The 24,126-nt window shown below is 47.6% G+C and overlaps 1 pseudogene; it reads left to right on the top strand.

Moving 5' to 3' along the window:
- Window positions 1-3,618: 3,618 nt before the first annotated feature.
- On the top strand, window positions 3,619-7,410 carry LOC141085751 (polymerase delta-interacting protein 3 pseudogene; annotated as a pseudogene).
- Window positions 7,411-24,126: the final 16,716 nt, after the last annotated feature.

Below are 24,126 nucleotides of genomic sequence, written 5' to 3' on the forward strand. Positions count from 1 at the left end.
CCCCCCCGGCAGTCCATTTAGGGTCTAAAAATGTCTGAAAATGATGGAAACACTGCTCAAATGACACAGGAACATCATGGGGATCACCCCTGGAAGCATTTCTGACTCCCAGGTCACAGCTGTGAACAATGTTGTCAGAGTCTTAAGCCATTTTTACAGGCGCACCAAAAAACATAAAAAAACTAAGCCAAAATGAATTTTCCTGGGAAATATGTTAAAGGAACAATCTTTCCAGGGTAGTGACTTTTATGTAAGGCAAAATATTTAACCCAAAACATAAATGTTCCTCCACCACTTGGGCTATGCTCACATGTAGCGTTTTTGATGCGTTTTTTCAACTTTAGCATTGCGTTCAGCCAAGGCAAATGCGTTCACCGGAATGTCATGTTAACATGCTACAACCTTCTTTGGCCATGTGGTGTATGACACATCATCAGACTCATCCTGTTTCATTTATGAAGGAGGGACTCTGAAAGTCACAAAGTCTATTTTTAGAGGGCCAGCAGTAGGCCCTCACTATTCTTAGAGAGCCATCAGTCAGCTATGCTTTGTTGTTCCCATTATTAAACTTTGGGTCTCTTATACTGTTATTGCGTATGTGGGTCGCCCTCCCAGGGCTGTGGGGTACTCGGTGCCGGGCCCGTGGGTTTCAATGGGAGTTGTCACAGCGGTGGTGACCTGGTCCATGGCCCTGGGCTCCCATTGTAAAAGGGGGGTTGTCAGTAGTGTGCTTATGGTGATGACAGTCTATAAGTGATTTGTGACGCCACCTGTGGTGTTCGGCAATGGAGATGTAAGCCGACGCTGCAGACAGATCCTCTGGGACAGATAGTGTGGTGCAGCAATGATGTTATAGCCCTCCACAGGCAGGGCTGTAGTCCCAGGGCAGAGTGGGTGAAGTCACACGTAGATGGTAGAGTGTCCGGTGCAAGGAATGTAGCAGTGCTGGGCGGGTTGGCACAAGAATGAGTGGAGGACACCAAGGCCTGTAGTTCCAAAGCTTTACTCACAGTCTGTTGTACAAACAGGTGCCTTCCTCCGTGCCGTGTCCTCCGGGTCAGGGACTCAGTCAACCTCCAGACCAGATGGAATACTCCTTTCCAACACTCCGCCAACATGTGCCTTTCTGAAATCTCCTCTTATAGCGCCTTTAAATGAAGTACTCCTAGTACTGAGTTACACTGGAGTTCCTCCTGTCCGATGTTCTTATGAACACTGCTTGTACGGAAGACAGCTGTAGCCTGCTTCGGGGACTCCTTTCCACTAAGTCCCGGCTCACAATTCAGTTGCTGTTGTGCCCCCAAGTCTTGTGTGGGAATAAAGTGGTCACTACTCCTATTCCTCCAGTGTCTGCTGCAGGACCATTAGTATCCACACAACCTCGGGGACCGGGCCCCGGCCTTGCATTTACAGCTTCTAGGAAAGGTTCTCTTTTAACCCACGTCCTCTCTTCTCTTTTACTCCTCACGTTCCGTACTAATCTTTCTTTCTATGGAGAATCAGGCTTTCAGTCTATGTTGCTCTCTCTCTTCCTTCCCTGTGCCTGCAGACCCAGGTCACTGTGATCTGCTGCAGCACTTCCATCCATCTATCCCTCTGTCTGGGGATCTCCTTCTCTCTCCAACTCTCTGACCAACTGAATCTCCTATCCTTAACTCTTCCCGCTCTTTGTAATGTAAACTAACTCCACCCACCTCCCAGCACGTTTCGTGTTCCAAGCAGGGAGCCACCAATGGGTGCTTTGCTATACTCCAAGCAGTGAGCCGCCGAAGGTGCTTTGCTACACTACTTTGTGGTGGGGTGCAGGTGTTGGAGTGTGGACAGGTTTTTCCACCTTACCTGGAGGGTGGGGTACCACACCTCAGGAGGAGGTGCAGTACCTCTGTGACGACTGAGCCTCAGGGGCACCACATACCCCCTGTTAAACACAGCACATCCACGGGCTGCAAGGAAAACAAAGTTGACAATACATGAACATGCAATTTTTTATAATGCTAAACAAACAATTCTTATGCTAAACTTCCCAATGTGAGAGGCACTGTTTCTTGAACGTTACAAACAATTTAACTGTCTATCTATATTTAAAGTTATCCTACCTAATTTAAAGTGCTATGGAAGCAAATTCACTATCAGCTTGAGTAACATATTTTCTTGCTACACATTTCTTCTTTGTTATCTTTCACATTTTCTACTTTCTTTATGAGTGACAACAGTCAATACCTGGTTCGTCACCTGCATACTTTTATTCAATTCTCACATCTTTATTCAAACATTGTAAAACATTCACTATATTTCTTTCTCAATTGAACCCTATAAAATCTGTCATTTATATTTTTACTACACATTATCACTTTCTAGTTTATTATTCAAAAATATTAAGCATTATTCATAAGTGAAAAAAAGTAGACATTGGACCGGCCATCATGTCTGGAAATGTCCCTATAACGAGGTAGTCCTTGTTCCAAGGTGAGGTTCCTATGTAAAACCAAGAGAAAGCACCTAAAGAAGTACAAACTATTTACAATAACAGTTCTGGATCACTCAGCGTCCATGATCTCCACAGTTCAAGTAATAGAAGAACGCTGCCAATAAAACTGGGCAACAACTTGATCAACAGGTAAACATTATAATCAAAAATAGAAAAAAATAGAAAAACTGGAAACTTGCTAATACCCTCCTGGGCAACAAAAGATAGTTCAAATCAAGATTATGGCTAATGATCCCCTTCTGGGGTTCTGGAAGCTGGTTGCTTGGGCTGCTTCCAGGGGAGATGCTCTGGGTGTCCACCTCCTGGTGGGTTGAGGAATTGCTGGTTCCCAGATGGCATGGCTGCTGCCTGAGGTACAGCAGGGGTGGTGATTTGAGGCTGTGGGACTGTTGTTATTGTAGCCTGGCACATGGGGGTCGGTACAAACACAGTCTTGGTGATCACTGTGGGTGGAGGAACAGCAGGCTTCTCCTGCCTGTAGGCTGCGATGAAATCCTCTGGGATGTGGTGTATATATAGGGCGTACCATCCCCTTAGCCCCTCATGCTGGGTGCAAGTCACGTAATCCCCTGGTTGCAGGTCTCGAGCAGGGTGTCCCTTTTTCAGATGGGACTCCACGTCTCTCCGATTGAAGAAGAGGTCGGATATCCGTTTGGGGTCAGAGATAAAACCGAACCCCCTCTCAAGGTTCACATTGAAAACCCGGCCCCGTCATGCCGAATCCCGGGGACCGTAGTGACCAGCACGGGCTTTCTCCTTGCGGTCCAGGTCAGGGCCCAACACTGCCAACTTTCTCTGTTCTCTCTCCCACTGCTCGGCGGCCAGTTGACGTATGGTCTCCTGGCACTTGGCCTACATATCATCTTCCTCCTCTTCCCGGGACCACCCTCTGCCCTCCATGGACTGCGGCACCACCACCAGGGGTTCAGATGGTTCCCCCCGGGGGCTGGTATCCTGATCCCAGACCAAATCTAGCACGACCTGGCCAGCCGCTGTGACCACAGTACACCCCAAGGCCTTCCCAGGTGTAGGGACATCAGACGAACCTGGGGCCTCCTGGCGGTGCTCCGGCTCCGGTGCGGGCTTGGTGGCAGCGGTGGAAGTCATGGCTGCCCGAGTAGATACCGGAGATGGCGGTGGAACGGATAGCGGCTCCAGGCCCGCGAGGGCCTCCAGTGGGACCTGCGCGGCCACGTCAGGTCCAGGTGGGAGCTCCTCTGCCTCCGCTTCAGCTCCCAGGGTCTCATACAACTCCTCCGGCGGTGACGGCAGAGAGGGGACGATAGATGCTGTTGGTGGTATGGCAGTGGCTGCAGGCTCCACAGAGTCTGCCTGGAGAAGATCCGGTGTAGCAGCGATGAGTACCGCTGGTGTAGGCCCCTCCTGGGTGTGCTGCCAGTTCATCCTCCATAACGCCTCCTGCCTCAGCTGCAGATGGTGTGTCAGCCGGGTAATCTCCTCCTCCAGCTGCCGGCGGTTTATCTCGGAAGTGGGGTCGGAGCCTTCAGCCATTGCGCTGAGGATACTCAGCTCAACCTCCTCGCGCTCCGCAGGCCTCCTCCCGTCTCCTTCCAATATGGCGTTCTTCTTCCTGCCTGGGCTCTTTTCCCGCCACCGGCTCTCGCCCTTCTTCTGAGGACGGTGTCTTCTTCCTACCCCTCCATACCAGGCCAGTATACGAACCCCTCTGGGGGTGGGCCATGTTGCTGTCGTATAGAAGTTCAGACAGGGGAGGCCCAGGACAGTTCGGGGTCTTTTCTTAAGACCACCTCTGTTGTCACGCCCTTCTTCACCGCGCCAGCGGCCATTTCTAGCGTTCATTTTACAGTCTATCAAATTGGGTCTTCTGCACATTTTCAAAAAGTTTGAGTCTTAGGCACACAGAACCCGATGGCATCGGGTCTCGTCATCCTGTTCGTGACACCAAGTTTTATGGGTCGCCCTTCCAGGGTAGTGGGGTACTCGGTGCCGGTCCCATGGGTTTCAATGGGAGTTGTCACAGCGGCGGTGACCCGGCCCGTGGCCCTGGGCTCCCATTTAAAAAAGGGGGGTTGTCAGTACTGTGCTTATGTGTGCTTATGGTGATGACAGTCTATAAGTAATTCGTGACACCACCTGTGTTGTTCGGCAATGGAGATGTAAGCCGACGCTGCAGACATATCCTCTGGGACAGATGGTGTGGTGCAGCAATGATGTTATAGGCCTCCACAGGCAGGGCTGTAGTCCCAGGGCAGAGTGGGTGAAGTGACACGTAGATGGTATAGTGTCCGGCACAAGGGATGTAGCAGTGCTGGGCGGGTTGGCGCAAGAATGAGTGGAGGACACCAAGGCCTGTAGTTCCAAAGCTTTACTCACAGTCTGTTGTACAAAAAGGTGCCTGCCTCCGTGCCGTGTCCTCCGGGTCAGGTACTCAGTCAACCTCCAGGCCAGATGGAATACTCCTTTCCAACACTCCGCCAACATGTGCCTTTCTGAAGTCTCCTCTTATAGCGCCTTTAAATGAAGTACTCCTAGTACTGAGTTACACTGGAGTTCCTCCTGTCCGATGTTCTTATGAACTCTACTTGTACGGCAGACAGCTGTAGCCTGCTTCGGGGACTCCTTTCCACTAAGTACCGGCTCACAATTCAGTTGCTGTTGTGCCCCCAAGTCTTGTGTGGGAATAAAGTGGTCACTACTTCTATTCCTCCAGTGTCTGCTGCAGGACCATTAGTATCCGTACAACCTCGGGGACCGGGCCCCGACCTTGCGCTTAGAACTTCTAGGAAGGGTTCTCTTCTAACCCACATCCTCTGTTCTCTTTTACTCCTCACGTTCCGTACTAATCTTTCTTTCTATGGAGAATCAGGCTTTCAGTCTATGTTGCTCTCTCTCTCTTCCTTCCCTGTGCCAGCAGACCCCGGTCACTGGGATCTGCTGCAGCACTTCCATCCATATATCCCTCTGTCTGGGGATCTCCTTCTCCTACTCCAAGCAGTGAGCCGCCGAAGGTGCTTTGCTACACTACTTTGTGGTGTGGGGTGCTGGTGTTGGGGTGTGGTCAGGTGTTTCCACCTTGCCTGGAGGGTGGGATACCACTCCTCAGGAGGAGGTGCAGTACCTCTGTGGTGACTGAGCCTCAGGGGCGCCTCATATGCAGATAGTGGCAGGGCTGCCCAAAATTTGGATGCACCCAAACAACCCATTGAACAAAGTCATGGATGACCACATGCAACCAAAGATCCCAGTATTCATTTGGTACTCCCATACTGTTTGCTTATGCACTGAATAAAAGGCCTGCCCTGCATCAAAGTTACATGCATCCCTATAAACCTTTGAAGCTATGTTGCCGGATGGACACATGCAACCATAGTTCCCAATATTCATTTGGTACTCCCATACCGTTTGCTTATGCATTTAATGCAAGACCTGCCCTGCATCAAAGCTACATGCACCCCAATAAACCTTTGAACCACGTACTAGATGGCCATATGCAACCAAAATTCACATTATTATGATTTTTTAAAGTCACCTAATGCTTGCACATGGAGAGAATACAATGCCTGCCCAAAATTTGCACACACTCCAACCCCCCAAGGAAGAAATGTGGATGATGGCCTTCGAAAAATGTTTTCCCAGTTTAAAGGAGCGGGTCTCCTATACTCGTAATGCCCATACACTAAGTTTATGTGCTGACAAACATTTTCCCCTGGGGGTACACATCAACATACTGTGTAAAAAAAATTTTTTCACAGCCATCATAAACACCCTTACAAACAATAGCGTGGTTTCATACACAGTTGCTGGTGGGATGGTGCAGGTTTTTTGCAGAAATACGTCAGAAAATAGGTGTAACAGATGCGCATCTGAAGCTCAATCTAAAAGATGCCCATGAGAAATATGTCGTCAAAGATGCATGTGTCCATATAAAGGGTAAAGTGCAAGATGCTCGTGAGTTGCTTAATTCTAGAAAACAGTAGATCACTGTTGGAGGTAAACCAAACAAACTGGCCTTAACTATCAACACACCCGTGGCACAAGGTTCTTCATCTTTACCCATACATATTACCAAGAACATCCAAATTTCTCATCTGAAAACGATTTGTTCTGGTGTAATGAACACTATTAAAGGAATGCCAATAAACGTAGTTAACCCCGAACCTGTGAAACAACAGATTTCCTCTTTACAAAATATGGATGATGATGGTTTTGATGACGTCATGGAACTTTCCAAAATTCCCACCAGGAAGATGAAGATCACAGCTGCCCACATTGTGCAAAAAAGGCCGTAAATGTCTGTAAGTTCATTTTCTCTTGGTCAAACTTTACCTCTTACTAAAGTGGTACAGAATGATGCATACACAGCTCCCATGTCTACTCAGCACGAGACTTCGCCACCTTTATTGCACACAAAGCCTGTAACCAACGTGTCACAGACACTTGTCACAAAGGAGGCAAGATAATCTGTAGGGCCCGATCCAAAAGAGTCTGTCTTTTGCCCTTTCAAAGGCACAATAATGACCGTTAATAATTTGCATCCAATAGTCACTGACGAAGATATCGTGGAGCTTTTCTGTGTATGCGGTGCCTTGAAGCACACCTGCTTGTTGACTTCTGGAGTTGCAGAGGTTGTGTTTGTGAAAAAGGAAGATGCAGTTGGTGCCTACAAAAAATCCAACAACAGATACCTAGATGGACAACCAATTGAATGCAATCTTCCTTTGAATGGTAGTGTGATAACATCAGACCAGCCCATACTTCTAAGATTAAGTAACACCCCATGAAAGAAGGAAGGTGAATCTAGAAGAAACAGAACCTCCTCCTCTAGTGCTGCTTAAAATCCTCCAGCTGAAGTTGATCCTGATACTATCTTAAAAGCAGTCTTTAAATCCTCAGGGTCCTCAGCAGTCATCCAACCACCTGCATTTAAGATTAAGCTCTGATGACACCAACACAACTTGGAGACTGTAATAAGAGATATTCACAATTCACATATGGGCACAGAGACACCTTTAAAAATAAAAAATCTTCATTTTTATTCTTGGCTTTTGTTTATCGCTGATGATCACCAGCAGGTAATTGATGTTTGAGGGAGTCTGGCATCAGATATTGGACAATTAATCCTGTTCCCAGCATTGTAGTACAGTTCACCTTCGTTGTGGGCAGTTCCGTTTTTGTGGCACCCCCGAGGGTTCAGTCGCCACAGAGGTACTGCACCTCCTCCTGAGGTGTGGTACCCCACTATCCAGTTAAGGTGGAGACGCCTGACCACACTCCAACACCTGCACCCAGCACAGACACTTTAGAATAGTGAAGCACTCTGTAATCAGCTGTTTTGGTTTGCAAAGGGTGCTGGGGAAGCGGGTGGAGCTTAAACTGCACAAGAGAGTGGGAGTAGGTTAGGAAGTAGGTCAGTTAGAGAGAGAAGATGCCCTGAGAGGGATGGAGTGAAAGCAAGTGCTGCAGCAGACTACTGTGATCTGGAGCTGCTGGCACGGGAAAGAGTAAGAGCCTAATTCTTCAGAAGGAAGATAGATTAGTTCGATACGTGGGGAGAATAGAACTGAGGACAAGGGTGAGAGCTGAGCTCTTCCTTAAGTTAAAGCGCATGGTTCGTAGTCCGGTATCCGAAGTTGTATGGATGCTGATGGTCCTGCAGCAGAAACCGGAGGAACAGAAGTTGTCACCACTTTATTCCCACTTAAGACTTGGGGGCACAATAGCAACGTGTGTGAGCCGGGACCTGAGAGTAGGAAGTACCCGAAGCGGGCTACAGCTATCTGCCGTACGAGTGGAGATCCAAGTAACATCTAGAAGGAGGAACTTGAGTTTAATTCACAACTACAAGTACTTCAGTTTAGGCGCTAGTGAGGAGACATTCAGGAAAGGCATATGTTGGAGGAGTGCTGGAAAGGTGTACTCTATCTTGCCTGGGAGTTGTCTGAGCCCCTGACCTGGAGGACATGGCACCGAAGTGGGCATCTGTATGCACAACAGACTGTGAGTAAAGCTTTGGAACTACATGCCTTTGTGTCCTCCACTTATTACTGCACCACTCATCTAGCACTGCTACATCTCTGTACCTAACACTGCACCATCTACCTCAACACCTATTCCTACTGCCCTGGGACTACAGCTCCAGCTGTGGGGAGCTTCAACATCATTGCTGTGTAGGTAAGGTGACCTGACGGACGGACGTGTCAGAATAGAGAAAGATAGGTTTGCGCAGTTTAGACAGGTGTCAGTTACTTCAGTGGGGAAACAGCTAGGAAAGTGTAGTGGACGTGCAGTACCTTGGGTTGACCATTAGATGGCAGGGAGGAGTGTGAGCAAAGGACTTGACATCAGCTTAGGGCTTTAGAAACCGGGAGGGTTCCAGAAGGTTCCAGTCCCCAGGGGGAGCCCAAGTGACAGGAGGACTATGACAGTCTGTGCACTCTGAGGAAAACTAATCCAGAGGGACTGAGGAGAGAGAACGTCAGGGGGGTGGTCCTGACAGGAAGGTACCGCAGAATAGATGAGGCATTGAGGCAAAGCATACCGTACTGAAAGAGACTACTGTTCAGTAAAAGTACTGTTGGTGACGGGCCTAAGGCGGCCACAGTGACGGATCTGACAGGAGTGTCAACGAGTGAAGAGGGGACGGTGTATGCATACACGTCCCCAGTGTAAAGAACGGTGTGCGCGAAGCCGCTCTGGAAACAGAGGGCCGACAAGTAAAGCGAAGTGAAGTGTATTGCATTGAAGTGTGGTGTACTGCGGAGGCCGTCAAGTGGGCGGCCAGAGAATAAAGCTTGGACCTGTTGTACCCGACATTTGCCTCCATCGTGTCTCTGTTACATCTCTGCGCGGTAAGAAAGGGACCACCCCCCAGCCCGGCCCACCACCTCTACAACTGCACCACACCATCTGTCCCAGCGAAGGAACCCTGCAGCGCTGGCCAAACTGACCAGAACCCACAGGTGGCGTCACGAATCATCTCAATAACTTTATCCCCATCACTCTACTCCTTTTACATTGACTGCCTGAGGCCACGGACTGGGTCACTGCCACTGTGACATCTCCCATTGAAATCAACGGGCTCGGTACCGAGTACCCCACGGCCTCTGGGGGCGAGTCATTATTGCATCAAGAATTTCCATTTTCCCCTTGCTCTCGTATTGTGATACAGCACGATTATGGTTCTACTGTTCTTTCAAGGGAGGCTAAATGTTGAATATCTTGTTTATATTTTTTCAATAATCTGTTTCTACTTTAAAGATAATCTTTGTTGTTTTGTAGTTTTAATATCTGGATTCTTACAAATGTACCTCAAGACCTTCATATTCCAGCAAATGGGGGGGGAGAATACTAAGTGTCCACCAACTGTGTTATAGACCAACAAATTTTTTATGCCTAATTCATAGTGATGAGTGAGCACTAAAATGCTCGGGTGCTCATTGCTCAGGTAGAGCAAATTGGAATACTCGGGTACTCGGGACAGAACAGTGAGCCCAATGTAAGTCTATGGGAGACCCGAGCATTTTTACCGCGATCCCCCCAGGGGTCCTTTAAAGGTCTAAAAATGTCTGAAAATGATGTAAACACTGCTCAAATGACATGGGGACATCATGGGGATCACCCCTGGAAGCATTCCTGACTCCTAGTTTACAGCTTTAAACAATATTTTCAGAGTTTCATGCCATTTTTACCGGCGCACCAAAAAACATACCAAAACGAAACTAAAACGGATTTTGCTGGGAAATATGTTAACGTACATCCTTTCCAGGTTAGTGACTTGTTTATATGGCAAAATAATTAACCCCAGACCCAAATGTTCCTCCCCACTAGGGCTATGTTCAGACGCAGCGTTTTTTAAGCGTTTTTCAACTTTAACATTGCTTGCAACCCAAACAAATGCATTCACTGTGAAATGTCATTGTAACATTTACCAACCCAGCTGGCCATGTGGTGTGTGACACATAAGAAGACCCATCTTGTTTCATTTATGCAGGATGGACTCTAAAGGGCCTGTCACACTAAGCGATATCGCTGGCAATATCTCTATAACGTCACTGGTTTTTGTGACGTTATAGCAATATTGCTAGCGATATCGCTATGTCTGATACTTACCACCGATGGCTTCCCCTCTGGTTATCGCTGATCGCGTGAAAATGTCCTGGACCATTTCTCGTCATCAGCTTCCTGCTGGGCTTCCTGCTGTGGAGACGAGCGACGCGTGGACGTCGGGATCACCTCGTCTGACAGGTAAGTAGCGACCTCCGACCCCTGCTACATCGGTGAGATCTGCCTGTGTGGCAGCTCACTAGCGACAACTTAGCGATGCACCAGCGATCCTGACCGCGTCATATCGCTGGTCGGGATCGCTGGTGCATCGCTAAGTGTGACAGTACCTTTATAGTCACAGAGCCTATTTTTCCAAGGGCATCAGGCGGAGTTAATCTGCTTAAAGGGCCATTATTAAACAGTGGGTCTCCTAAAAAGGTATAGCCTATGCTGTGAGTGGATGGGCTGCCAAGCATTATGACGTTCCCCAATACCCCTTTCACGAGAAGTTCAGGAGGGATTCTATAAAAATGTTGCATTGAATGCAAGGCCTGCTCTGCTACCAAGTCATATGCACCCCAATAAGCCTTGAACCCACATACTGGATGGGCACAGGAAAATCCACTTTACATTATTCATTTTTTACTCCCATTCTGTTTTCTTATGCATTAACTGCAAGGCCTGCCCTGCTACCAAGTCATATGCACCCCAATAACCCCAATCCCCCTTGGAAGAAACATGGAGGAGGGCTTCTTAACAAAAAATGTCCCATTAAAAAGGAGCAGGTCTCCAAGACTTGTAATGCCCATACACGCAGTGCACGGGCTGACAAACATTTCCCCATGGGGGTTACATTTTTTAAAAATATACTATTGGCATCATAGACACCCTTGCCAAAAACTGTACTGCCTATACCAGCACAGAACACGTTAACTCTGGTCATCTAGTGGCGGAGAATGAGGAGACATAATGATAAATCACACTGAAATGAAACAGCTAAATAAAAAATGTGAATCCATCTATGAAATATGCTGGTCTCTTTTTGGGGCTGTGGGAGAGGGACCTCTTCTTGTCGGATGAACAGGCGTTAATGGATCGTGTCCCATTTTGGACGCTGTTGATTGACAATATCTTCTTCGTCTGGCAAGGCACCCCCACCGACATTGAGCAACTTATGGTTACCCTGAATAACAATGACCTCAATATTCATTTAACCTTCCTATATAGTGGTGACTCATTGAATTTTTTAGATGTTACCATTAGGAGAGATTCGATGCGCACCTTGCTGACGAATATCTATAGAAAAGAAAAGGCTACTAATACATTGCTTTATGCCTCCTCTGGACATCCACACCACATGATAAGATCTGTTCCTGTTGGACAATTTCTCCGTCTTCGCTGAATTTGCTCTTCCGACAGTGATTTTGAGACATAGGGCCGAGGAACTTAGCGGTTTTTATTGCGTGGCTATAACCGTAGAATGACAGCATACCATCGACCAAAACATGCCTCTCGACAAGAGTTACTATATAATACTAGACCTAGGAATGGGTCTGGGGATGATCAGGTGGTAAGGTTCGTTACGACATTCAGCTCTCAGTCCGATAGGGTTCGGTCGATATTACAAGGGGCATGGCCGATCCTTAAGGTTGATCCTATTATCAGCAAATTTATTTCAACTAAACCCTCTATGTCATTGGAGGGACCAACTTGTCTCCAGCCATTATACCGGACAAAGAGCATCCACCTTCTTGGAAAATTTTAGAATGAGGTGTGGTTGTGTTCCCTGTGGCAGATGTGTCGCCTGCCCCAATATAGATCGTTGTGACACCTTTACTAACTTTGATGGTACTAAATCGTTTAAGATTAAGCAACATATCACATATACAACAAGGTATGTTGTATACTATGCTACGTGTCCATGCGGCCTTATTTATGTTGGGTTAACTACGCGATAGCTTAAGGTCCGCACTAGTGAACTTGTTCTAGGGATTGAGGCGGTGCTCTGCCACACGGACATTTTCACCTTAAAAACAATACCACAACATTTTCAAAACATTCCACAATTGTGATAGTACCCTTTTAAGGGTTCATGGTATTGATGCTCTTAAAATAAATATTAGAGGGGGTGGATTATCTAAACACCTTGGTAGGCTGGAGACGAGATGGACATGGCTGTTGAATATGATTCAGCCTCTCTGTCTTAATAAGTGCCTCTCTTTTGCCCCTTTCCTTTGATCCTCCGACTGCTGTGTATCAATTAAGTGCGGCTCTTTCCGCATATTTTTTTTGAATTTCGTGTTAATAATTAATTTTTTTATTTTTGTATTTTTAGTGACTCGATGATCACCATTGCCTTGATGACTGACTGATATTTGAGGGATAATTATCTTCGTCTCTGGCTACTTTTTGTGGACTTTTTGTTTTCTCCTTTATGCGCATATTTTCTGCATGGGTTTATATAAAAAGTTGGTTGATGTGCAGAATATTATTTGGTATATAAATGTTATTAGCTTGATGATCTGCACATACACCACTTACTTGTGATGTATTGTTGAGTTGTAATGTGCCAATTTTGTATAATAATCTTTGTAAAACAATTATGTATTTGTTATACTATTGTATTGTCTCCTTTATATAAATGAAAAAAAAAAATATATATAATGATGTTTTGTTACGAAAATAGAAATTATTTGTCTTTTGCAGAATTGTATATGTGCAATTATAGTTACTATCTGTGCCTTTTGTCCCTCTATTTAATGCCGTTTATTATATGATTATGGTATTAGCTTCGTGCATTGATAATATTGTTGTCTGGTTATATACCTATCATTTTATAATTGCAATGCCCAATAATATGCCCATAATCAATATGGCCGCTATGTTATCTTGACGCATGCGCCGACTCCATCTCCGCCCTGTCTCCTCCACTTCCACCCACTGTCTGATGTTTGATTATATGGGGACTCGTGTGTATCAGCGTCGGCGTTTCGAGCTGCTTGTTTTGGTGGGAGGCGCAGCAGCGTTGTGGTCTGCGGATATATGCTTCCTGTCATGGCAGCTTTAAATTGCCATTGTCAATCATAATGGCACACCCCCTAAGGAAGGAAAATTTCTGAAACATGCGTCGGGGCGGGTGGGAGACAGCGTGGTGTCCTTGTACTATCATCTGGTATGTTTACAGCTTTATTTCTTGGGCACATTTCAGGTATATCTTGTATTAAGGAGCATATTATGCGTGGAAATGCTTCTATACTTATACTGACATTATTAATTCTTGTGCCATTATGAATTGCATATATGCCCTTTCTGTACATAATGATGTATATATACTTGTATGTACCTGCTAATTACTATTTAGGATCTCCACCCTGCCTTTACCGCATTGTTTATGCATTTTTTTGCCTGTCACTTTTTAACCCATATATTTGTTAAATGATCTTTTTGCAGTATTAATAAAATTGGTGAAATATTATCATATATATTGGACTATTCCACTGTGGTGGAAATCTCAGACACTGGCAATGATGTACTGGTGGCCGCATATGGCCCGTGACGTTGGAGACTATGTTCGGGCGTGTGTCTCCTGCGCCAAGAATCGGTCTCCTCCTCGGCAACGGCCTGCTGGGTTATCTTACCCTCTGCTGGTGGCAGATAGGCCCTGGAAGATGGTCGGGATGGACTTTGTGGTGGGCTTACCCAAGTCTCGTGGTTGCACTATTATTTGTGTAGTCCCCGACCATTTCTCCAAAACGGTGAACTTGGTGCCTCTTCCGCGGGTGCCTTCTGCGCGGGCCTTGGCGGCGTTGTTCATCAGGCACGTTTTCCGCCTGCACGGCATGCCTGACAAAATCGTCAGTGACCTGGGTCCCCAGTTTGCATCTCAGTTCTGGAGAGAGCTTTGTCTGCTCAGCACTGAGCTGAATCTTTCTTCAGCTTACCACCCCAAGACGAATGGGTTGGTAGAGAGGGCCAACCATACCCTAGTCACGTATTTGCGACATTTGGCTCCCGTCAGGCAGGATGACTGGGCGTACTTGCTACAATGGGCAGAGTTTGCGCTAAACAAAGCAGTGGCCGATTCCACTGGACAAACCCCATTCCTCCTCAACTACGGCCAGCATCCACAGGTTCCTGTGCCAATGCCCGTGTCTTTCACTGACTCTAGGGTGGCAGACTGGGCATTGGAGGCACGTGACATTTGGGACCGCACACAAGATGCTATCCGGGCCTCCAAGGAGAGAATGAGGGCTTCCGCCGATACTCATCGGCGCCCTGCACCGAGCGACCTAGTATGGTTCTCCGCCCATAATATCAGGCTGTGGGTGGCGTCCACTAAGTTTGCGCCTTGCTTTATAGGTCCCTTCAAGGTCCTGGAACAGGTTAACACTGTGGTATACCGTCTGGCTCTTCCACCACAGCTCGGTATCACTGACCCCTTTCATGTTTCCCTCCTAAGACCCGTTCACATGTCCCAGTTTTCTGAGTCATCTGCCGGGACATCGGGCTTGTCTACGGACAACTATGAGGTGAACGCCATTGTTGGATGCAAGATGGTACGAGGTAAAAAGTACTAACAGGGGACTGGAAGGGTCATGGTCCAGAGGATAGGACCTGGGAACCTGTTGAACATATTTGGGCTCCTCAGCTCATTGAGGCTTTTGAGCAAAGTAAAGCCCAAGGAGGGGGGCCCTAGGAGGGGGGTAATGTTAGGTGTCGAGTTTCCCCCACTGCACAGGGGGAATCTCAAGCCATGTCCTCTGCGGTCTCCCATTCTTCTGCGACGCAGAGGTTCTTGCTCTGCAGAAACGTCGGTCCCAGCGTCTTGCCCAGACTAATGCTAGGCATCTGGTTGCTCCTCCAGGCTCTACTATAGCACCATGCATGAGTCAGCGGCGAGCAGATGCTCCTGGTACTAAGTCCTGCTTTTCTCCATCTGAGCATGCCTGTGAGACGACCGCTCATTGGTGGTCGGAGGTTACTTGCTCAGGTCCTCAAGCAATTCAGATTGGGCCATCAGGAAGGTCCCGGAAGGCTGCGCTTCTAAATGGAAGTATAAATGGAAGTGCTAGTATAGACTATGTGGAGTGAGTTAAAAGTATGAACAATTTAGACAATGTATTACAAAAGACACCAATAAATTCAGACATGTGCCACCAAGTATTGGATCATAAATCCACAAGGTAAGAGAAAAATTATTGTGGTAACAAGTATCTCCACTATATATCACACTCCTCCATTATTTTACATAACCCGAGATAATCATATAATAGCAAATAATTCAGCAGGACCTGCATGAAAGTTCATGCCCCAAAAAAAGTGTGGCCTGTATTCCAATTACACCTGGGGCTAGCTATATATGGCTAATATATCCCACAGGTATAAGGACTGTTGGTTTAGCTGGATGTGAGTATTCAGGATGGTAGACCCCGCACTAACTAAGAAAGTGTCAGGGACGGTGGAACACGCTAAATAAAAATATAAATAAAGCGTGTTCGCCGCCCGGGGTCCACGGTGCGGTAGGTAACAAAACCGCTGCTGAGAGAGGCAGAGCACTTAAGGCGGTAATGTGCACAAGGTTTAGCTGCACCTAATGCACAAAAGCAAGCTCTGTTGCACTCACAGAGCTGCAAGCATAACCATATGCAGAAGCAGACTGTTTCACACACAGAGCTGCAAGCATAAACACATAAACAAAACGCTGAGTCTGTTTTAACCTCACAGAACTCAGTGACACAGACGCGGTATCTGGTTACAGAAGTCGCCAAGACTGTCGGGACTGACTCCGTCTAGACCTACCGTCAGACGTCTGGTGCAGTGGCGTTGCAACCGCGAACGCACACTGTGCTGCAACTGCAGCGCGGCAAGAGTAGAGCCGCTGGCAAAGCGCTGCAAAAACGCTGGCGCAAAGCAGGACGCTTAGCTGCTGAAAAGGCTGAAGCTTGAGCGCGCTGGTGCTAGCGCTGCTACTGGCTGACCAAACCACTCACACATTCGTAATAACCAAGGAAGGGGATATTTAATGAGTCAGTCACCAGTCCAAGCATTCATCACCATACACACAGCAGCAGTATGAAAATACTAGCGCATGGAGGAACGGCCATGAGCACTTTTTATAGCGTATGGGACCTGCCGGAAATCTCCAGAGCCCTGAGCATAACCAATGGAATCAGGAGCAGGACCTGAGCATTTGACTCCCGAACTCCAATGGGAGCTCATCCCATGAGCATGCACAGAAGAAGGGACTAAGGACTTAGCCTCTGGAGACAAATGTGAGGATCTGTGTTCCTGCATAGGCATTGTAGGAACCAGATTCCTAACATTACCCCCCCTCCTAGGGCCCCCCTTCCCTGAACCCTCGGACCCACCAGCCTGTGCCCGACAGTGGCACAGACCTCAGACTCGCCCAAAAGTGAGCCTGATGTCCTAGTAGGTGAAACTGAAAAACGGGACATACGGATGGTATCAGCGGAGGTCAGGTCGCCAGGTCTCAGGAGGGATAACCGGTTGACAATGGGAGCGGAAGGTTTAGGAGACCGCCGCCGTGTATCGACGGCTGTCGTCACACTCCGTTCAGGGAGACTGTCCCGAGCACATAACGTGCATGCCCGAATGAATTTTTTGATGTCCCGAGCTCTATGGGGCCACCAAAACGCTCCGGCCAAGAGCTTCAAGACTTGCATGTAGCCTCAGTGGTGAGACGCATTGGACGCATGCGCCCAGGCGAGTACCTGAGCCCTAAAATGAGGAGGGACAAAGGTTTCGACAACCGGTTCAGACTCCGACCATTGCGGGGAGCTGGCTTCCGGAGAAACCGCACATACGTGGTGACAACCGCAAACAGATTCCTGGTCTGAGTCCGTATTAAGATCGGTATGAGACACCTCCATGGGCTCAGGAGGTAGGACCTCTGGCACAGGTAGCTCCAGTGGCTCGAAAAATTTGGGAAGCGGAGTACCCTTCCATTTTGAGTGAGCACGCTCCAAGCCGCACTCCGAAAAACGGTGGTCAATATGCGAGGAGATGGAAATCAACTCTTCCAAGGTAGTAGGAATCTCTCTGGTAGAAAGAGCATCTTTGACATGCTCTGCCAACCCTCTCCAAAAGACAGGGATAAGGGCCCTATCAGCCCACTCCAACTCGGACGCCAGTGTCCGACAACGTATGGCATACTGGCTCACCGAGAGGGATGCCTGAGAGAGTGTGAGTAGCTGCAGGGAGGTGTCGTGTGTGACCCGTGGGCCGAGGAAAACCTGCTTGATGGCCATCAGCAGGTGTGCTGCGGTTCGTATATCGGGATCACCACGCTCCCATAACGGCGTAGCCCATTCTAGAGCCTTGCCCGACAGTAGGGATATAATGAATGCCACCTTGGCCCGTTCCGTAGGGAATTGTGCAGCCAGCAGCTCCAGATGGATCGAGCACTGGCTGATAAAACCCCTACAGGAGGCGCCATCCTCGGAAAACCTATCGGGCAACGGGAGGTGGGTAACTGTCGGCGCAAGGGTGGACATGGACAAACGCGCTACTTCATCCGTTAACGCCTGTACGGCAGCATCAGTAGCTTGTGTAGCTAAGAGAGACTTCTCAAGAGCGGTTACCTGATCACCGACCTGCTTAATGCATTGCAACAGTTGCTGCTGATCTGCCATCTCCAGCCAGACCCTGGCGCTAGTATTATGTTAGGGATGGCGGAACAAGCTAAATAAAAATATAAATAAAGCGTGTTCGCCGCCCAGGGTCCACCGTGCGGTAGGTGACAAAACCGCTGCTGAGAGAGGCAGAGCACTTAAGGCGGTAATGTGCACAAGGTTTAGCTGCACCTAGTGCACAAAAGCAAGCTCTGTTGCACTCACAGAGCTGCAAGCATAACCATATGCAGAAGCAGACTGTTTCACACACACAGCTGCAAGCATAAACATATAAACAAAACACTGAGTCTGTTTTAACGTCACAGAACTCAGTGACACAGACGCGGTATCTGGTCACAGGAGTCGCCAAGACTGTCAGGACTGACTCCGTCTAGACCTACCGTTAGACGTCTGGTGTAGTGGCGAACGCACACTGTGCTGCAACTGCAGCGCGGCAATGCAGGACGCTTAGCTGCTGAAATGGCTGAAGCTTGAGAGCGCTGGCGCTAGCGCTGCTACTGGCTGACCCAACCACTCACACATTCGTAATAACCAAGTAAGGGTATATTTAATGAGTCAGTCACCAGTCCAAGCATCCATCACCATACACACAGCAGCAGTATGAAAATACTAGCGCATGGAGGAACGGCCATGCACACTTTTTATAGCGTACAGGACCTGCCGGAAATCTCCAGAGCCCTGAGCATAACCAATGGAATCAGGAGCAGGACCTGAGCACCTGACTCCCGAACTCCAATGGGAGTTCATCCCATGAGCATGCTCAGAAGAAGGGACGAAGAACTTAGCCTCTGGAGACAAATGTGAGGATCTGTGTTCCTGCATAGGCATTGTAGAAACCAGATTCCTAACAGAAAGTACCAACTCTGACCCTATCAAGGCAGCAGATCTAACTACAATCTCTCAATCCGTAGCTGAAAGCGCCGAGCAGGGCGTCATCTGGTCTCTTATACCCCTGATGGTGCTGTGCGGCCAGCCAATCAGTGCACGACCACAATGAAGATGGCTGTGGTGTTTTATAGCCTGACAGACAATCCCTACAGCGTGATTTGGTCTAAAGTCCACCAAAAATGCTGGGTGGAGACCCGAGTTCCCGCCGAGTAATCTCGGAAATACTCAGTACTCACCGAGTACACTGAGTACCGTGATACTCGGGCGAGTACCAAGTACTGGCAAGCGCGTTCGCTCATCATTATTATTAATGTTTCACACTAAAAATGTCATCCAGTACTGTTCAATCATAGGCAATACTTATTGCCCTGTGGTTGAAGCATGTTGTAATGTGTGTAATCTGAAGACCAAGAAATGCTGAAGGGAAATCAATCATGCTAATAGTGGTATAAATACTGAGATGTGTAGAGAGGAATGCTGGGAGCACACATATTGTGATTTTCTATCAACTTGAATTTCAACATTTTTATTTAATAATGGTAATAAATAGTGTTGAGCATTCCGATACCGCAAGTATCGGGTATCGGCCGATACTTGCTGTATCGGAATTCCGATACCGACTTCCGATATTTTTTCAATATCGGAATTCGGCATCGGAATCGGAAGTTCAGTTGATTGACGGCCTGACGTCATCATGATGCGCGGTGTGTGCGCATCATGATGCGCCGTCATTTCGGGCCTTCCGGGGGTCTCTGCCGGCCTGCCGGGGGGCTGTGCCGGCCTGCCGGGGGGCTGTGTGGACTGCCCGGGGTCTCTGCCGGCCTGCCGGGGGGCTGTGCCGGCCTGCCGGGGGGCTGTGCACCCTGTGGGGGTCTGTACCGGCCTGCCGGGGGGCTGTGCCGGCCTGCCGGGGGGCTGTGCTGATGTCCGGGGGTCTGTGCAAGCATCGTCCGATGGGACTACAAGTCCCATCGGGCGATGCCTGCTACCATGACAGTGATTGACACATTAGCCAATGATGGGACAGTAGTAGTCCCATCATCCGGCTAATGTGTTAAATGTTAAAAAAAAAAAAAAAAAAAAAAAAAATACTACATACATACTACATGCTACATACATACTACATGCATGCTACATACATACTACATATATACTACATGCATGCTACATATATACTACATACATACTACATATATACTACATACATGCTACATATATACTACATACATACTACATATATACTACATACATGCTACATACATACTACATACATACTACATATATACTACATGCATGCTACATATATACTACATGCTACATACATACCACATACATACTACATACATGCTACATATATACTACATGCATGCTACATACATACTACATATATACTACATGCATGCTACATACATACTACATGCTACATGCATGCTACATACATACTACATACATACTACATGCTACATACATACCACATATATACTACATACATACAATACATTCATACAATACATACATAGACATACAGTACATATAACATAGAGTAACATACTTACCAATACTTGTCACATTGTTCCCCGAAGCCATTGTCTTTCCGGAATAAATATTAACATAACAAACCACAAAAATACTCACCCACGATCCGAAGCAGTCCACGAGTGTGTCCCACGACGGTCTTGGGTAGAGAACTGCAGCATCAGATGATGCTGCCGTTCTCTACGGGCTGCAGGAATCCAATGACGGAAGGTAGGTATCCTTCCGCACTGTATTCCTCCGCCACTTAAAAAAAAAAAAAGTCCCTAGTCTCACTTTATGCCATTGCTGTGTGGGAAATTCCCACACAGCAATGGCATAAAGTGAGACTAGGGACTTTTTTTTTTTTTAAGTGGCGGAGGAATACAGTGCGGAAGGATACCTACCTTCCGTCATTGGATTCCTGCAGCCCGTAGAGAACGGCAGCATCAGCTGATGCTGCAGTTCTCTACCCAAGATCGTCGTGGGACACACTCGTGGACTGCTTCGGATCGTGGGTGAGTATTTTTGTGGTTTGTTATGTTAATATTTATTCCGTAGACGACAATGGCTTCGGGGAACAATGTGACAAGTATTGGTAAGTATGTTACTCTATGTTATATGTACTGTATGTCTATGTATGTATTGTATGAATGTATTGTATGTATGTAGTATATATGTGGTATGTATGTAGCATGTAGTATGTATGTAGCATGCATGTAGCATGTAGTATGTATGTAGCATGCATGTAGTATATATGTAGTATGTATGTAGCATGCATGTAGTATATATGTAGCATGCATGTAGTATATATGTAGCATGCATGTAGTATGTATGTGGTATGTATGTAGTATATATGTAGTATGTATGTAGTATATATGTAGCATGTATGTAGTATGTATGTAGCATGCATGTAGCATGTAGTATGTATGTAGCATGCATGTAGTATATATGTAGTATGTATGTAGCATGCATGTAGTATATATGTAGTATGTATGTAGTATATATGTAGCATGTATGTAGTATATATGTAGCATGCATGTAGCATGTAGTATGTATGTAGCATGCATGTAGTATATATGTAGTATGTATGTAGCATGCATGTAGTATATATGTAGCATGCATGTAGTATATATGTAGTATGTATGTAGTATATATGTAGCATGTATGTAGTATGTATGTAGCATGCATGTAGCATGTAGTATGTATGTAGCATGCATGTAGTATATATGTAGTATGTATGTAGCATGCATGTAGTATATATGTAGTATGTATCATGTAGTATGTATGTAGCATGCATGTAGTATATATGTAGCATGCATGTAGTATATATGTAGTATGTATGTTGCATGTAGTATGAATGTAGCATGTATGTAGTATGTAGTATGAATGTAGCATGTATGTAGTATGTAGTATGAATGTAGCATGTAATTTTTTTTTTTTTTTTTTTTTACATTTAACACATTAGCCGGATGATGGGACTACTACTGTCCCATCATTGGCTAATGTGTCAATCACTGTCATGGTAGCAGGCATCGCCAGATGGGACTTGTAGTCCCATCGGACGATGCCTGCACAGACCCCCGGAGCCTGCACAGACCACCGGCAGGCCGGCACAGCCCCCCGGCAGGCCGGCACAGCCCCCCGGCAGGCCGGCACAGCCCCCCGGAGCCTGCACAGACCCCCTGGCAGGCCGGCACAGACCACCGGAGCCTGCACAGACCCCCTGGCAGGCCGGCACAGCCCCCCGGCAGGCCGGCACAGCCCCCCGGAGCCTGCACAGACCACCGGCAGGCCGGCACAGACCACCGGAGCCTGCACAGACCCCCTGGCAGGCCGGCACAGCCCCCCGGCAGGCCGGCACAGCCCCCCGGCAGGCCGGCACAGCCCCCCGGAGCCTGCACAGACCACCGGCAGGCCGGCACAGACCACCGGAGCCTGCACAGACCCCCTGGCAGGCCGGCACAGCCCCCCGAAAGGCCCGTACAGACCCCAGAGAGGCTGTACAAGGGCAGGAAAGGGTTTTTCTTATTCCGATACCGGAAGTCCCATAGACTTGAATGGGACTTCCGGTATCGGAATCGGCGATACCGATACTTTTTTTAAAGATCGGCCGATACCATCCGATACGATACTTTGAAGTATCGGATGGTATCGCTCAACTCTAGTAATAAAACAAAAATTACTCTTCCTGTACAACCCTATAATTTTTTTCAAACTAATATTTATTTGGACTCCTCATTGGAAGGGGGGAGACACAAGAAATGATAGGTGAACTCTGATGAGAAAATAAAGATTCAAAGTCTTCAGCAGAAAGGAGAGGGAAGAGGTGCTGGGGACTGAGTTGAGCAATGAAGGTTTTGAAAAGCTGTTTAGGGTTGTGAGACTGGGAGGATATGAGAGATGAGAAGTTTGTTTTGCATCACTGAGTGTCTACTTGAAGCTGTTGGCCTGCTTGTATGCGATTAAGTGCTCGGCCGAGCGGGATCTCTTCCATCTATGCTCAACGACCTTGGAAGCCCGTCTCAGTTGTTCAGGCTGGTCAGCCAGGGTTGCCTCTTGATTGTACAAGTTTTGCTGTGCATGAGGGGGGCGGCCAAATTAAGTGCTGCTGTTATTGTGATGTAATGTAAAGTGGCAGCAGCATATGTGTTATTTAAGGAAGCTATGTCTGTAAGAGGGAGAAGGGACTCAGAGAGTGAGTGTAAATTGAGCTGTTTGTGATTTCTGTGAGGGTGAGCGAGTTTGTTGAGTGTGGGGTTGCGCACTTGGAGAGGAGAGGGAAGAGAATGTCAGTAGGTTGTGGTCAGACAAGGGGAGGGGTGAGTTAGTGAGATTAGTAAGGGAATAGAGGCAGGTGAAAATTTGGTCCAGCATGTCACCATCTTTGTGAGTGGCCGCGGAGGACCATTGAGTGAGGCCGAAAGAGTCAGTGTTTGATAAAAGTTTAGAGGTAGCTGAGGTGGACGTGTAGCCAAGTGGTGAAGTGGTCGAGAAAGGTGGAGATGGCTAGTTCTGGGTTGCGTTAGATGACAGCCAACTGGAGTTTGGAGGGGAATAGATGTAGTGCACCTCTAACTAGGGAAGAGTAGCGGAGGGTGATAGCGGAATTGTCGTAAAGGAGCAGGTATAACACAAGAGCAAGCCAAGTCCTCAACCGCTTTTGTTGCTGGGGCAAGGGGTGTGAGAGAGATTGAATAGTAACTGAGCCAACCTGACAGGAGGACATGCAGATCGAGGACAGCAGCACACAGGGGGAGGGAGGTGTAGCACTACAACAGGCAGGAAGAAGCAGTGAGGTGGCCGCAGACAGAAGGCAGGCAACCGTTACTCGTACGGAAATAGGCAGTACAACTGTTAGGTCTTCCCGAGTCTGGTTGCTTTTTAAAGACTCTGCCAATAACCACAAACAGGCCATTTACACCACCTGCCATGCCCGCATCAGCAGGGGTAGCAATACTACCAGCCTGACCACCACCAGCATGATCAGGCACATGGTAGCAAAGCACCCGACGTTTTGGGCCGTACCCCAGGCTCCAGGAGCAGTGTCTGCGAGTGACA

Source organism: Dendrobates tinctorius, unplaced genomic scaffold (assembly GCF_039654945.1).
Source record: "Dendrobates tinctorius isolate UK_male_01 unplaced genomic scaffold, ASM3965494v1 ptg000006l, whole genome shotgun sequence".
In the NCBI taxonomy this organism is placed as follows: Eukaryota; Metazoa; Chordata; class Amphibia; order Anura; family Dendrobatidae; genus Dendrobates; species Dendrobates tinctorius.